General features: G+C 41.6%; 1 long non-coding RNA gene across 3 annotated transcripts; it reads left to right on the forward strand.

The window, feature by feature from the left end:
• Positions 1–572: 572 nt before the first annotated feature.
• LOC117454418 (uncharacterized) lies at positions 573–5,137 on the forward strand. Of its 3 annotated transcripts, XR_004552981.2 has the most exons (7): positions 573–630; positions 2,854–2,938; positions 3,557–3,635; positions 3,728–3,908; positions 4,186–4,228; positions 4,550–4,672; positions 4,792–5,137. It is a non-coding gene; the product is annotated as an uncharacterized lncRNA (long non-coding RNA). The 3 variants fall into 3 exon arrangements; XR_011643988.1 differs by lacking the exon at positions 3,728–3,908 and having other exon boundaries at positions 4,792–5,136; XR_004552982.2 differs by lacking the exons at positions 4,550–4,672; positions 4,792–5,137 and adding an exon at positions 4,300–4,330.
• Positions 5,138–13,548: the final 8,411 nt, after the last annotated feature.

Genomic DNA, 13,548 nt, shown 5'->3' on the forward strand with positions numbered 1-13,548 from the left:
CCGCCAGACTGCAAGAAGACCTCATAGATGTGTCCTCGGATAGGAGCCTGAAGATGAGCTACTCAAGCACACCACTGACACCGTTCTGGTGTGGTGTGGAGAAGGAGTATCCTGGGGAAACATGCCCTGAATGAACTGTTGCCTTTTGGGTCCACACACCTGTGTGAGGTGACATTCTCCGCCATGACCCTCATCAAGACTAAACACAGGAACAGACTCAACTTGGAGAATAACCTGGTCACAGCTGTTGCAACAATCTCCCCCAGACTCACACAACTGATGAGGGAGAAACAGGCTCAAGTGTCACATTCATTGGTGAGATACCTTACTTCTTTTTAAAAAGTCTTTAAACAATGGCTATTATAATGTATATGATTAGTTATGATTGAATATGATTTAAGTGTCACATTAATTGTCTGATTGGGTCACACACACACACACACACACACACACACACACACACACACACACACACACACACACACACACACACACACACACACAGTCTGCCACAATATATAGACTATTAAATATATCCTGGGGATCACCACGATTGATTGCGTAGTTGACTGCTCATGCAGATGGTTCAGCTGATGACCGTGCCTCTCCTTCTGACCAATCTGATCACAGGTAAGCCACAGCAGTATTTCTCACACTGTTAGCTCATCAAATAAGGTGAACAATTGTGTGCATTCACAATTTAAAAATGTTGATTGCTATTTTTAAGACTACACCCATATTACACAATACAACACGTTAACCCAATATTACACAATAATACACCCCTATACCACGTTAACCCAATATTACACCCACATTACACTGTTATTCGACCACACCATGTAGCAGCAAAGTTACACCCATTTCTCACCATAATTACACTGTTATTACACCCCTATTATAATATTATTACACCCATGATTAATTTAATTGAAATTAAACACATTTATTCACACCCATGTTAGACCATTATACATCTGTATTACATCCAGATTATACCCATGTTATACTGTTATTACACCGCTGTTTTATTAAACAGATACTACAGCCATGTAACACCAATATGAGACTGTAATCATTACACTGTTATCACGCCCACTTTACACATGGACGCAACCTCTCAAATGACGGTATCCCACATGAGACAAAACACATGTCAGGGCTCAAAGGAACATGCTGCTCCTATAACCTTAATACCCTTCATTCAGGAGAGCGTAACTCGTGGTGAAGAGCTCCAGTGCCACAAGTCACAATTACAGCAGCATGGTACATGCTAGAACTAACACAAGTAGATGCCGATAAACCTACTTATTAATGTTAACCTAAAGTTTGCTCAAATCAGCCAACGTAAGCTACTGGTTAGATCAGACCAACGTTTAATGGATTGATCAATGGTGCATTTTTATTGCTCTGGAATTCTACTTTTTACTTGTCTGAGTAAAACATTATTATAACCTCCCCTTAAAATGTCAGAATTGTTGTTTAATGTTCAACAATCTTGATAGAAATACATCCTGCTTCTTTGATCTTTTGCAAAGGCTTATTCGTGTTTTGAAAGCTACAACATACAGTAGGCGTGTACTGCCCCTTTTCTCCTTCTTGCCATTCATTGGCACTGAGCCACCTTTATGACACGCGATCGCCTCCCAAATGACCTGAACGATTTCTGTGTTAGAAAGTAGTTCAGAATAAAATGGTCTACTGTGTTACTCTGTGGATTGTTCAGATTAAATGTACAATTGTTTCACGAAGAATGAGGTTCTGTTCTATTCTGGTAAAAACGTGTTATCATGTCCATATTTGACCTTCCATTAAAGAAGTAGATATCCATTCATCCCATATGTTAGAATGAGAGGTGAATGAGGCTTTACTCCATTACAGGGATTCAGTTGGGTGTGGGGTGAGCCCTCAAGCTTTCCCAATACATATTCTAACCCCTCATTCGGACACCCGTTATCCTCTTTGAAGGATCTGACCCAGAACTTCACCTATTTCATGAATTTCCTTATGCATGTACAGTTAAATCCTGTCATCTGTTTACGCTGTGGTATTTTTATAACACTTATTATATTATTACTGTCATTTTTATGGAGAATCGGCCAGTTTTTAGACTCTAATACAGAGATGTCCTGCTTTTCTCGCTTCATATCATAGTCAAGTGAATAAGTGTGGGATTGACACGGACAAAACTAAACTTTTAAAGACATCACCTTTGACTTTGATGGATATTTCACTTTTCTATGGCATTTTATAGATTAATCAATTGAGAAAATATTCAGATGAATCCATTTTCAAAATAATCTTTAGTTGCAGATTCATTTCAAAGAACTGAATACTGTCAGGTTTTGTATTTTTTTACTGTAATTAATAATAAAGTTTCTACCCGAGATGAACTTTTAGCCTTTGCAGTTTTGAATTCTCAGAATCAGAGTTCCTTTATTTGTCCCACAGAGGGGACATTTATAATTGTTACAGCAAAAGTATAGATAGAGACAAAGTAAAACACGTCATGCACATAATATTTAAAATAAAAGATATAAGTTGTTGCCCAGAAGAAGAATTATAGCACTGATTAGTTGTGTATCATAGTTGGAGGTTATTGCTTTTGTATCAGATCATAGAGGGAAAAGAATGTTCATAAAGTTTGAACATTCCTGAAATGGACTTTCGAGGTTTAGCATTTAAAACAAGCCGTGATTATGTGAATAATACAATGTGTGACACCAATGGTTTCTATTGAGAGATGTCATACTTGATGTGCCTCTATCTTCCTCAGAGGTTTTAAATATCACTCCTGAACTGGAGTTGTTCATGACTTTAGCGTCCTGTTGCTCATGTTGTTGTTTCTTCCAGGTGCTTCTGGTTTTAAGGCTCAGAGTAATCGCTGGACGTGCAGCAGCATACTTCCTCTCAACCACTCTCATGTCTTTGTCCATCGGTAAGAGCAAGACTTTGGCTTCTTTTTATTCACATTTGCTGCACATGGCATTTGAAGTTTTCCTTTGCTTTTCACTTGAGCGTGTACATATGCAATTTAGAACTCACTCTGACCGTTGTAATACAGCTATATCAACAAGGTTACATATTGACTTATTTCCAGGTTTGGGAAGGTTACTTAAAATGTAATTTGTTACAATTACTAGTTACCTGTACAATTGTAATCAGAAGCCTAATCTGAGTATAAAATACAAAGGTAGTGTAGCCTGAAGCTTCTATTGGCTAGAGCTCCAACACATTGTACATGATAGAGATGTCCCGCCCCTTAGCCTGAGTGGTTGACTAATCACAAGCGAGCCGGCCAGCTATCCAATCAGAGCAGACTGGGCTCTGGTTTCAGACAGAGGGTGAAAAGAGGTGCTGCAGCACATTAAAGCATGGAGACTGTTCGAGTAGAGGCAACACATAGGAATGTGAACATTAGCATAGCAAGGCCCCTTTAAAAAACATGATGTTCAAACCTGCATATAGTATTGTGTTCAATGGAGCTGCTGGTGCTCTTTCTCACGTGAACGGGGTGTTTTGGATTCTCACGCTCCACCATGGATTCTGTGTGCAGGGATATTTCTGGTGATGATGTTCGAACCAGGAGACATTGAGCCCTTCTTCAATATTGACTCCTTGATGGACATCATAAGGTGAGAAGAACATTTCTGCTCTCCCTGCATATTCAGTTCAGCAAGGCTTTTAAGTCAGAAACAAACTCAAATCCATTCATCGTCTCCTTTAGTATTTCAGGTGTTCTTCAGTGCAGATCATGTGCAGCGAACTGGCCGTTATAGCAACACAAACAACTGACCGGGCGATGGAGGGGGTTTGAACCACCCTGAAACCTTGTTTTTCCTTTCTTTACTGGGGACAGCTTTGCCGCCATCATTCCAAAGTTCCATGCTCTCTGCTCATTTAAAAATGTATATATAAAAAGTATTGCATAGGGTTTTCCAATGGAGGAGACACCTGCCTTTAAATGGACTGTTCTCCTTTCTGCGGATTGATACGCCTCCACTTGTCCCTTGACTTGTCTGCTATCAAAAAGAGCAGACTGCTGGATGCCCAAATCAGATTCCAGTATTCAACCAAGTCATTGAATACAGAAGTGTTGCATAATGTCCTTGATTAAGACACAATTCCTTGGTTGTTTCACCATTTCCAAACATACTGATGGTGTGACTTGTCTTTTGTTCACAGGAACATGGCGCCTAAATGCCTGATTCAGGCTTGCTTCAGACAGGTATGCTTCAATTAGGACAAACTGCTCATTTGTATTATTAATGTTGCTAAACCTTTATTTATCTTTTGTAGTACGAGACTGATCGGTTGGAATATGAAATTGTTACAGAATATGACAGAAATACGACTGTTGGTCAAATATGTCGATGGAACCAACATTTTGGGCCTGATTGTGTGGGCTTATACCTGATTTGTGAGACCCTGGGATTGCTGTTACAGTCGTTTTAATACTCTTGCCCGGCAGCTGCGTTGTGTAGACAAACTGTGTCAGCACTTATATCAGATGATTCCATATGAATTGTGCATTCATTGTGTGTTTCAGGCACAGAATTCACTCAACAATAGTTTTGCCTCTGACCTATTTCCTGTGTACGAGATGTAACCCCTATGACGTCATCAAGGAGGTTGTTCCCGCTTTAAAGCAGGCACTGGTCAGCTCGTCAAGGTGAGACGATGTACCACAGAGCTGACATTTCAACATTCATCATTAGATGTGCAAGCATATCTTTGAGATGTACATTTCTAATATGTTCACTAACGAAGCATGCATTGTGTGTCTCCCAGCGTGAACACACTACCACTCACTGCTTAATGTTGTGAGAGCCGACTCGTGATCCACAAAAGTGTCACTCGGTACATGCTGCCCATCGGGACCAACATGGATGGAACTGCCCTCTATGAGGTGGCCGCAGCCATCTTCATTACCCAGATCAACCACCTGAAGATCGGCCAGTTGATCGCTATTACGTAAGCCACTCAGAACCAGACCATCATCACCAGTTCAGAAGTGATAATATTTAGTGTGCAGGACATTGGAGTGAGAAGGAGCCTTGACAGGGTGCTTTGAATAAACCCTCAAGGGGCTTATTTAGCTATAATTCCCTGTTTGCTGAATTGTATCCTGCTCATCACATGTCGCTTGTTAGACGCTTTTATCCAAAGCGACTTACATACTCAATACTGTGCGCAATCCCCACGGGAGCACTTTGGGGTGACGTGTCTCAGGGACACAACGACATGCTGACTGCAGTGGGGTTTGAACCTGTGACCCCCTGAACACCAACGCACGACCCACTGCGTCACACGCCTCCCTGTATTACACGGCTTCTTACTAAATAAATCCATACTTTGATCCAAAATATTGCTTTCAACAGGTCATCAATTAAACAATTATTGTATTGTTTCCGCAAAATAAATATAGTCCATAATGCTGCATTTCCAGCCGTCACCAATCCAAGATTCAAGTGTCGTGCTTTCCACAAATATGAAATGATTGGTGTTTTGGAAAGAAGGAAGATGTATGTGCGTTACATTGACTTCTTTCTGCGGATCGGTATCACCGCACATGGTCCCTTGATCAGAGCAACGGTCTGCTATCAACAAAGAGTAGACTGCTGAATGTCAAAATGCACCAATCAGAATGCAGTGTCCAACTGAGCTTTTGTATCATATTGGTTAAAAGTGTACAAGATGAGACATCTAAAGGAATAGACTTGGTAGAGTTCTATGTGTCTGATCTGCAGGTTGAGTCAGGAGTGTGCAGCATAGGATCCTCAGGAGGAATGACCACGATGTTTGTTCTGATGGCCGTTGGTTTACCTGCCAAGGAAGCCGCCATTCTGGTGATTGTAGAATGGCTCCTGTACGTTTAACACAAGTCATGGAGAAATGACTGGAGCTGCCTTTTCTGTTTCTTGACTGGTGCACCAGTTACAAGTACAAGTCATGCAATTCATATCTTGCTTAAGAAGAAGTACAAAAGTATGGGCATTCAAATATACTTGATTAACAAAAAGTAAAAGTACTTATTGGGCGATGTAGCTCAATTCAGAGCTACATCGCTTAAATATTGGATTGTGATTATTGATGCATTCACTTGTTTGTCACAGCTAGTAAACGTGGAGCTTATTTTAATTACTTGATATACTACTACTGAATATCTTAATAATATCTTATGCTTTATGCTAATGTTTAATATCATTTGAACAATGACACATATTCTCATTAAACACAACAACCTCTGAACATTACAAATATTCGCCTCAATTCAACCTGGAACCTCTCATACAATAATACAATACAAATACTGTGTGTGTGTGTGTGTGTGTGTGTGTGTGTGTGTGTGTGTGTGTGTGTGTGTGTGTGTGTGTGTGTGTGTGTGTGTGTCGGTGCAGTTGTCGAGGTAACTGTCACGACTGAGTGAAGTCCAATAGTCTCCGGTGAGTCTTTCTTAAATCCTCCTCTACTTTCGCTTTTCGACTCAGCGGTGGCTCTGAAGGCCATTCATACGTGCAGTCGTTGGATGCGAGCCGAGTTATATCACGCAGCCCCTCGTCCTCCACGATGTTGGCCTGCAAGCTGTAGCCACCCATTTAGCGATCTTTGTGGAAAGTTTGCTGCTCGTAGACTTTCAAGTGGTCTGCTGCAAGCGGGGCTGTCGGCATCAGCAGTGTGCTTGGATGAGATGGTATTTTAAACTCGATGCGCTCTGAAACTACGGGGCGGCCGAGGACAAAAAATGCACATGCGTTAATCACGTTAAAATAATTAGTGGCATTCATTTTTTTTGCGTTAACTTGACAGCCCTAGTGGCAATGTACCTTAAAGATCTCTTGTCATGCTATTTGTAGGCATATATTATGGGTATAAAAAACATGTCTATGATGCGTTTTGCTCAAAATAGCAAACCGGGGTTCACGTGATGGTGGCGAGGTGAACCGTTTTGGCTGGAGCTCCGTGCCACTCTGTTCTAATTATTTTGTGGGATTTTGTAAATATTGATTGATTGATGTAGTAGGGGTGTGGCCATTCTGGTTATTAAAAATCTTGCCTTTCGGTCCTTTGACTGTTAAAGACGGTCAGGGTCGCGATGTGTCGAAGCAGTGCTCGTTGGTAAGGCTATAACACTTATGCATCTCTATGGCCCTCCTGCTTATCTGTCCAAGGCCTTTGCAGAGTTTACAGATCTGAGGATCCTTCGTGGGAGGTGATTTTAACTGCCATCTTAATCCCTCTCTGTCCACCAGGCATCAATCCCCCTTCAAAGCAAACTAAGGTGCTCAATTCCATATGTAACGACATTGGGTATTCAGATGTACGGAGGGAGCTTCATCCCACTGACTCAGTTTACCTTTTTGTCTGCCCCTCATAAAAGCCACACTCGAATTGATTACCTTTTTATTCCATGTTCAAAAGTGTCCTTGGTTCTGTCATGTAGGTAGCATTATCCTTTCTGACCACGCACCCCTTCATATGGTGTATTCTCTTTCTGAGGAAAGGGCATCGTCAAGGCGCTGGAGACTTCAATCATCTCTTCTGAAGGATGATCATTTCATGTCAGAATTCAAGGTGTTCTATTCAATTAACTCAACATCTAATACTCCCTCTCTCCTGTGGGAAACGTGTAAAGCATACTCTCTATACTTGTGTAGCTTCCAAGAGAGAAAGATTGAACAACATAAGATACTTGAATCTACGTTATCTGACTTGGAGAAACGCTACATATCAAGCCCAGGCCCAGCGCTGCTTCAGGAATGGTCAGCCACACGTGCTGCTTTACGATTCTGAGCGTTCCCTTGTTCCAGACAGAAGCTGTATGAGTTTGGTGATAGACCTGGTAGATATCTGGCCAATCTTGTTAAAAAGAGGGCTGCCTCTCAAATGATAGTTTCTATTACGGATGCCAACAATGTCGGAACAGCCTGACTATGCCCTAGCCCTCATGCAACACCCCCTACAGCAGGGGTGTCAAACTCAATTTCATCTCGGGCCACATCAGCATCATGGTCTCAAAGGGCCGGTTTTATATACATACAAAAAATACATATATAAATATTTAATATATTTAAAAGAATGTATTATATTACATTATTGCCGTCTGCATTGTATTATTATCGGATAGGGTAATAACGTAAGTCTCTTCAGTGAGAATGTCACAAAATGATATAAAAAGAAAAGCCAAATTCTGGAAAAAATTCAAAATAAAATAAGTGACATTTTGAAAAAAAAGTCAAACTTGAGATGCATTGTGGGACATGTAGTTTATGGGCAACGTGCGTCTGTAAAGTAGCATGTAACCGTATAGTAAACATATTATATTCTTTGCAGGCTCTTGTGGGGCCACTTTAAATGAAGTCACGGGCCGGATTTGGCCCCCGGGCCTTGAGTTTGACACCCCTGCCCTCCAGCTTCAGAAGCTCACACATTGCAGCTCAATGCCCCAATCACGAAGCACTGTTTGCTCTGAAATCTATGCCTCCGGGGAAAGCTCCGGGGCCAGATGGGTTTGGGTGTTTGAAAATATTCTCCTGGATCCCCTGCTAGCTATGTTGAACCATTCATTTGAAACTGGGATTTTACCTCGATCACTTAGGGAGGCCAACATCTCTCTTATCCTTAGGAAAGGAAAGAGCCCTGATAGATGTGCCAGTAGCTCTACTCAATCCGATCAAAAACTGCTTTCAAAATACTAGCAATACGTTTGGAAAAGGTTTGGATTTGACTGTTTTTGTGTTTTCCTGTAACATCGTCATCTGGATTTGTCTATTTATTTTTGATAATTATTACTATCTAACTTAATTGTGTTGTTGCCTCTAGAGCAGGCATGGGCAAACTAAGGCCCGTTGGGCTTTTGAATCCGGCCCGCCGAATATTGGTAAAATTGTCCAAATTATAGACCGCATTCATTTTGCCTTTTTCCTGCAATACCCGGCATTTCAGTTGAGCCCACTAGATGGCGCACTTTAGACACAATAGACCTTTGCTGGAGTCTGGTCTATTCTCTGGCCCCACTCGGCAGCCCGGCAAGATCCAAGAACCAAATATGTCACGCTTACATTGGAGGGGGTCGAGATTAACCTGAGCAATAACAGTTCACGGCGAATACAAGTTGTAACAAGCAGTAGCGCTGAGTGACTAGAACGCGACCACACACTTAGAAAAACACTTTATAAAGTCAGGCAACACTAACCAGCTTAGTGTGATTCTGTTTATTTTACCTTACTTTAATGACCATCCGTTCACCGTTATTGACCATCGTGAAGAGGCAGACGTGTTCCTGTTGTTTTGTATTATTGCAGCTATCGGATGGAATCAATACGTGGGCTACATGTGGCCATCACAAGTAAAATCATAACGAAAACTACGCCGGTAAAACATGCGTGTAGAAAACGGCTTATGCCACAAAATGATAGCAACAAGTAGTCAAGATAGTCTGATTAGCTTCGGTTGCTATGCTAACATCACCTGCAGAATGCCAGAGAAACAGCGTTGTGATGCCAAACAGCTTTCAGACTGAAACACATTGACTGATGGGGATGGGGGATATTTACCAGCTGCTTGTGACAGTCCCTTAGCAAAAAAAATCTAGAAAATCCTATAGAATCTTGTAGAAATCTATAGCATGTTATAGAACGTAGTCGTATTTGTAAGCCATGCTAAAGAACTCTAGATAATTCTGTAGAATACTATAAATGTGTACTTTTCTATAAACTTCTATAATTAAAAATATAACAATCTAAATAATTCTACAGGACAGAACCGACTCACGACAAATCTGTAGAAATCTATAGCACTCAAAGAACACATGCATGACATTTTCTCTCTGATGCAACCGATACTCAATTCTATAGAATGATATAAAACTGGTCTTTAAATTGGAATAGAGAAAATCATAGTAATCTACATCATGTTGTGGAACTGAGCTGCTTTGCAAAAGCTGTACGGGTAGATCCCTTTGAAGTCAGTATTCTATTGAGAAGAACAGTGATCCACAACGTTTAATTATTTATTATTATATCTTCTACAGAACCAGAATTATACCAAATAAATACCATTCGATAGCAGATATTGTTTTGTCAGAGCTTGAGAAATGCAATTCGCATCTGGCTCCAGTCCAGCAGGGGGCGACAGGGAGCCTAGGGTGCGATTCCACTGAGCATGTGGCTCAAAGGAAGTGAGCTTCCTACTTAAGGAGCTGAATGCAGCACACCTGGAAGCACACTCAGCAGAGGACACGCAGCTCCCTGGGAGAGAAGAGACTTAAAGATTCAACCGAGACGCTGCTGGGGAATATTTGCAAATGTTTAATCCATGTTTGATTTGATGTATTATTATTTCTAGTCCTGAGGAAAGAAGCTAAAATATAAGATGCTGAAATATAATTTACTTTGTTGAAATGCATTTATTTTTGATTAAATGTTGAATGTAATTGTAGATTAAGAAATGAACGTGCTCGTTAAAAGATGGCGTGTTTTTAGTTGAACATGTGTATGTACCTAAAGTGAATGAAAGTAATGTTTTGTGTTAAAGGTTTTCAACCTGAATGATCAGGAGGCCAACAAGAGGCTGAATGAAGCAATGAGGAATCTACCACACTCAAATAGAGAGAAAAAAGATTCAAATTCCAGTTGTCCTTCTGGAGTGAATCAATCAAACCCAATCACGACTTGACAGATATACCGGTAGTCGGCTATTATACCAAATGCTGGATATCCATATATTTGCACAATTTTGAACGGACTTAATTGTTGCTTAGATACAAACAAACAAGACAGTAGAGTCACTGTTAATGCACAATATCTAGAGTATGTGTATCAGAGTTATTTACAGTGAGAAAGACGGAGAACTGGAACTCATCAGTCTAAATATATATATCTAGTCCAGCTCAAACTTTGCGAGTTTGCACAAATACATCTTGTATGAATCTCATATACTAAGACATATTGTGTGACCTGAACCAGTTGCATCACCATGTGTTTTAAACAACTTCATTTTACAATTATCTTCAATTTGACACACCTAATCACAAACGTTATACAACTGTTCAAAGCTAGATGACACCTGTCAGGAATATGCCACGATATATAGACAATACCTGTACACAAAAGTACCTATCGAGCTCAGAATGAATACATGAGTGCTCCTACTATTATACCATACTATTGTGTATCAATGGAATACCATACTCTTATATAATCATGACCATCCTAACTCAACACGCCCCAGCTCAACCCCATCCATGCTCCCAGACAGGGCAACTGGTCCATACTATTCAGTCCTACTGATGTTCAAGACACGTGTAGGGGACCGTGTGTCTCACCATTTCACATTGAAGTACCACTACAACTGTACAAATCACCATAAGCAATACACACGTCTTCTATTAACCTTAACACGGAGAGACATTCAAAGAATGCAAGCTTGGATATTGCATGATTATGAGTGTTAGGACCCCATCACCCACGATCGGGGACAGGATATCGTGGTATGTACCCATGGATCAAAAGAATGCTATCCGACAGAGGAAAAGTTATTTCTGGGAAAGAAGGCAAAACTAATGTTCACCCTGTACACTATCGAGAGTATAACAGTTATTTACAGTGACAAAGACATCAAACTGGAACTCGTCAATCTAAATACAGAATATATCTAGTCCAGCTCAAACTTCGGGAGTTTGCACAAATACATCCCGTCACCTACATTCATCATCACCCCTTTGTTTGCAATCTTCGTGGCTGGTACTGCAGACAACCTCAGTGAGGTCTGTATCACTGCCAGTGCCAGTACAGTACCGGTACAGTATCACTGCAGTGTCACACTCTACAAAGTCATCATATGCACGGCACTGCGGAGCTTCTGGGACCGATGTCCTGTAGAATACATAGAGTCCATCACATCTACAATCCCCAATGCAGCCACGTGTTGTCCACCACTACCAATGAATGAATTCTACCCCGGTCCCCATTATCCAATACAGATACACAGATATCCAATTACAACATGTTGGTATTCCTGCAGTGCAAATCGCTCTGCAATAGTGAACTGTCTGATACGGGGTGTACCAACACTTGGCTGGATCTGGAGTATTTTTTGTTTTACTCAACATTCTACACAAGAACGTTCCAGCTTCATCGGGCATTTGTTCCATATATTCCTCTGCATACAGTGTCAGTTTCCGTCTGGCAAAGAAATATCGGAAGACTTGCATTTGCACCGCCTGAGTCCCGGAAAACAAAGCCAAAAGCTTTCCACGGGCTTCCTCAAAAACAAATGCCGAGGACGACCAAAGTGCCAGTGCCGCACACCAGATGTGTCCGTGTGTATGTTGTACGACATACAATTCTTGTATCATGGTGACAAACTTCACCAGACACAGTTCCACCATATTGATATCCTCTGGAGACACAAGAGGAGCCATGAGCACATGTATGGCATGCACAAGCGATAGCCAGTGAACGAAGTAGGCCCTTGGCAAGACGTCTTTCAGGACGACTGGCGAGTAACGGAGGAGAAACGATCTCCATTCTGACGCCTTCCAGAATTGGCGTTCAGTCAATGAACGCAGAGTCCTTGTAGTATCTGCTGGCGGCTTCAACTTTGTGAGAGTGCTGTCGATATGCTCGAGCTGCTGTCGCTTCAAATGAAACGGCTGGTCGTTATTGGCCCCATCCAACCACAGCGCGGTAATCTGTCTGACCACCCCGAGGCAAACAGAACGCATATATTCTGGAACAAAGCCTTCGATGATGTCAAACGTGGGAAGCAACAGTACAGGGCTTGCACATTTTACTCCTCTCTCAGAGTCCCCGTTTGTTGTTCCATCAATGTTGGCATATTCAACTGTGCTATCATGTGTACGCAATGTTGGAATATCTCCCATCTGTGGATAGACATGGACTGATCCTCTCCCCTTCTCCACTCGTGTTCCCTCACGCTCACAAAAGCCATTGAATTGCTTGAACGATTGCAACACGGCCACGGCATCACAGACAGACACTACTGCGGCACACTTACCGACGTTTCGTAAGCCACCTTCGTCCTCCCAGCATGTTCATGCAGGTGATTCATTTCATCAACAAATGGCTTAAGATAGGTGTCCATCCGCGGTTTGGATTTTCCAAACCACAAGGTGTGAAGCACAACATTCTTTTTCCTCAACTCAAACGGCAATCCGTTAATCATACACCGTATGGCCCAATGCTCTTATTGGATGACCTGGATGCAGGTGCCCCGTCACAGCTCCATGTCAATGTCAACTTGTCTTTGTTTCTTACCCAGTCTCCTAACTCTCCATAACAACTTCCCTCTTTTCCATCACTCATACATTGCCTCTGGTCTCCCGTCTCTCTGCATGATGTCAGTTAACTGTTTGGAGAGGGGCATCACTAGGGCAAAGCTTCTTTGGTAAATTCCTGTTCGCATTCAGGACAATGTCCCGCTATATTTATTTCTAGATAGGCTTCAATCAGGACAGTAGACATGTTGCTCTGAAAAATGATTTGTCCAACAAGTACTTTGTTGCAGACTCAGCAGATCTGACAG

Source organism: Pseudochaenichthys georgianus, chromosome 10 (assembly GCF_902827115.2).
Source record: "Pseudochaenichthys georgianus chromosome 10, fPseGeo1.2, whole genome shotgun sequence".
In the NCBI taxonomy this organism is placed as follows: Eukaryota; Metazoa; Chordata; class Actinopteri; order Perciformes; family Channichthyidae; genus Pseudochaenichthys; species Pseudochaenichthys georgianus.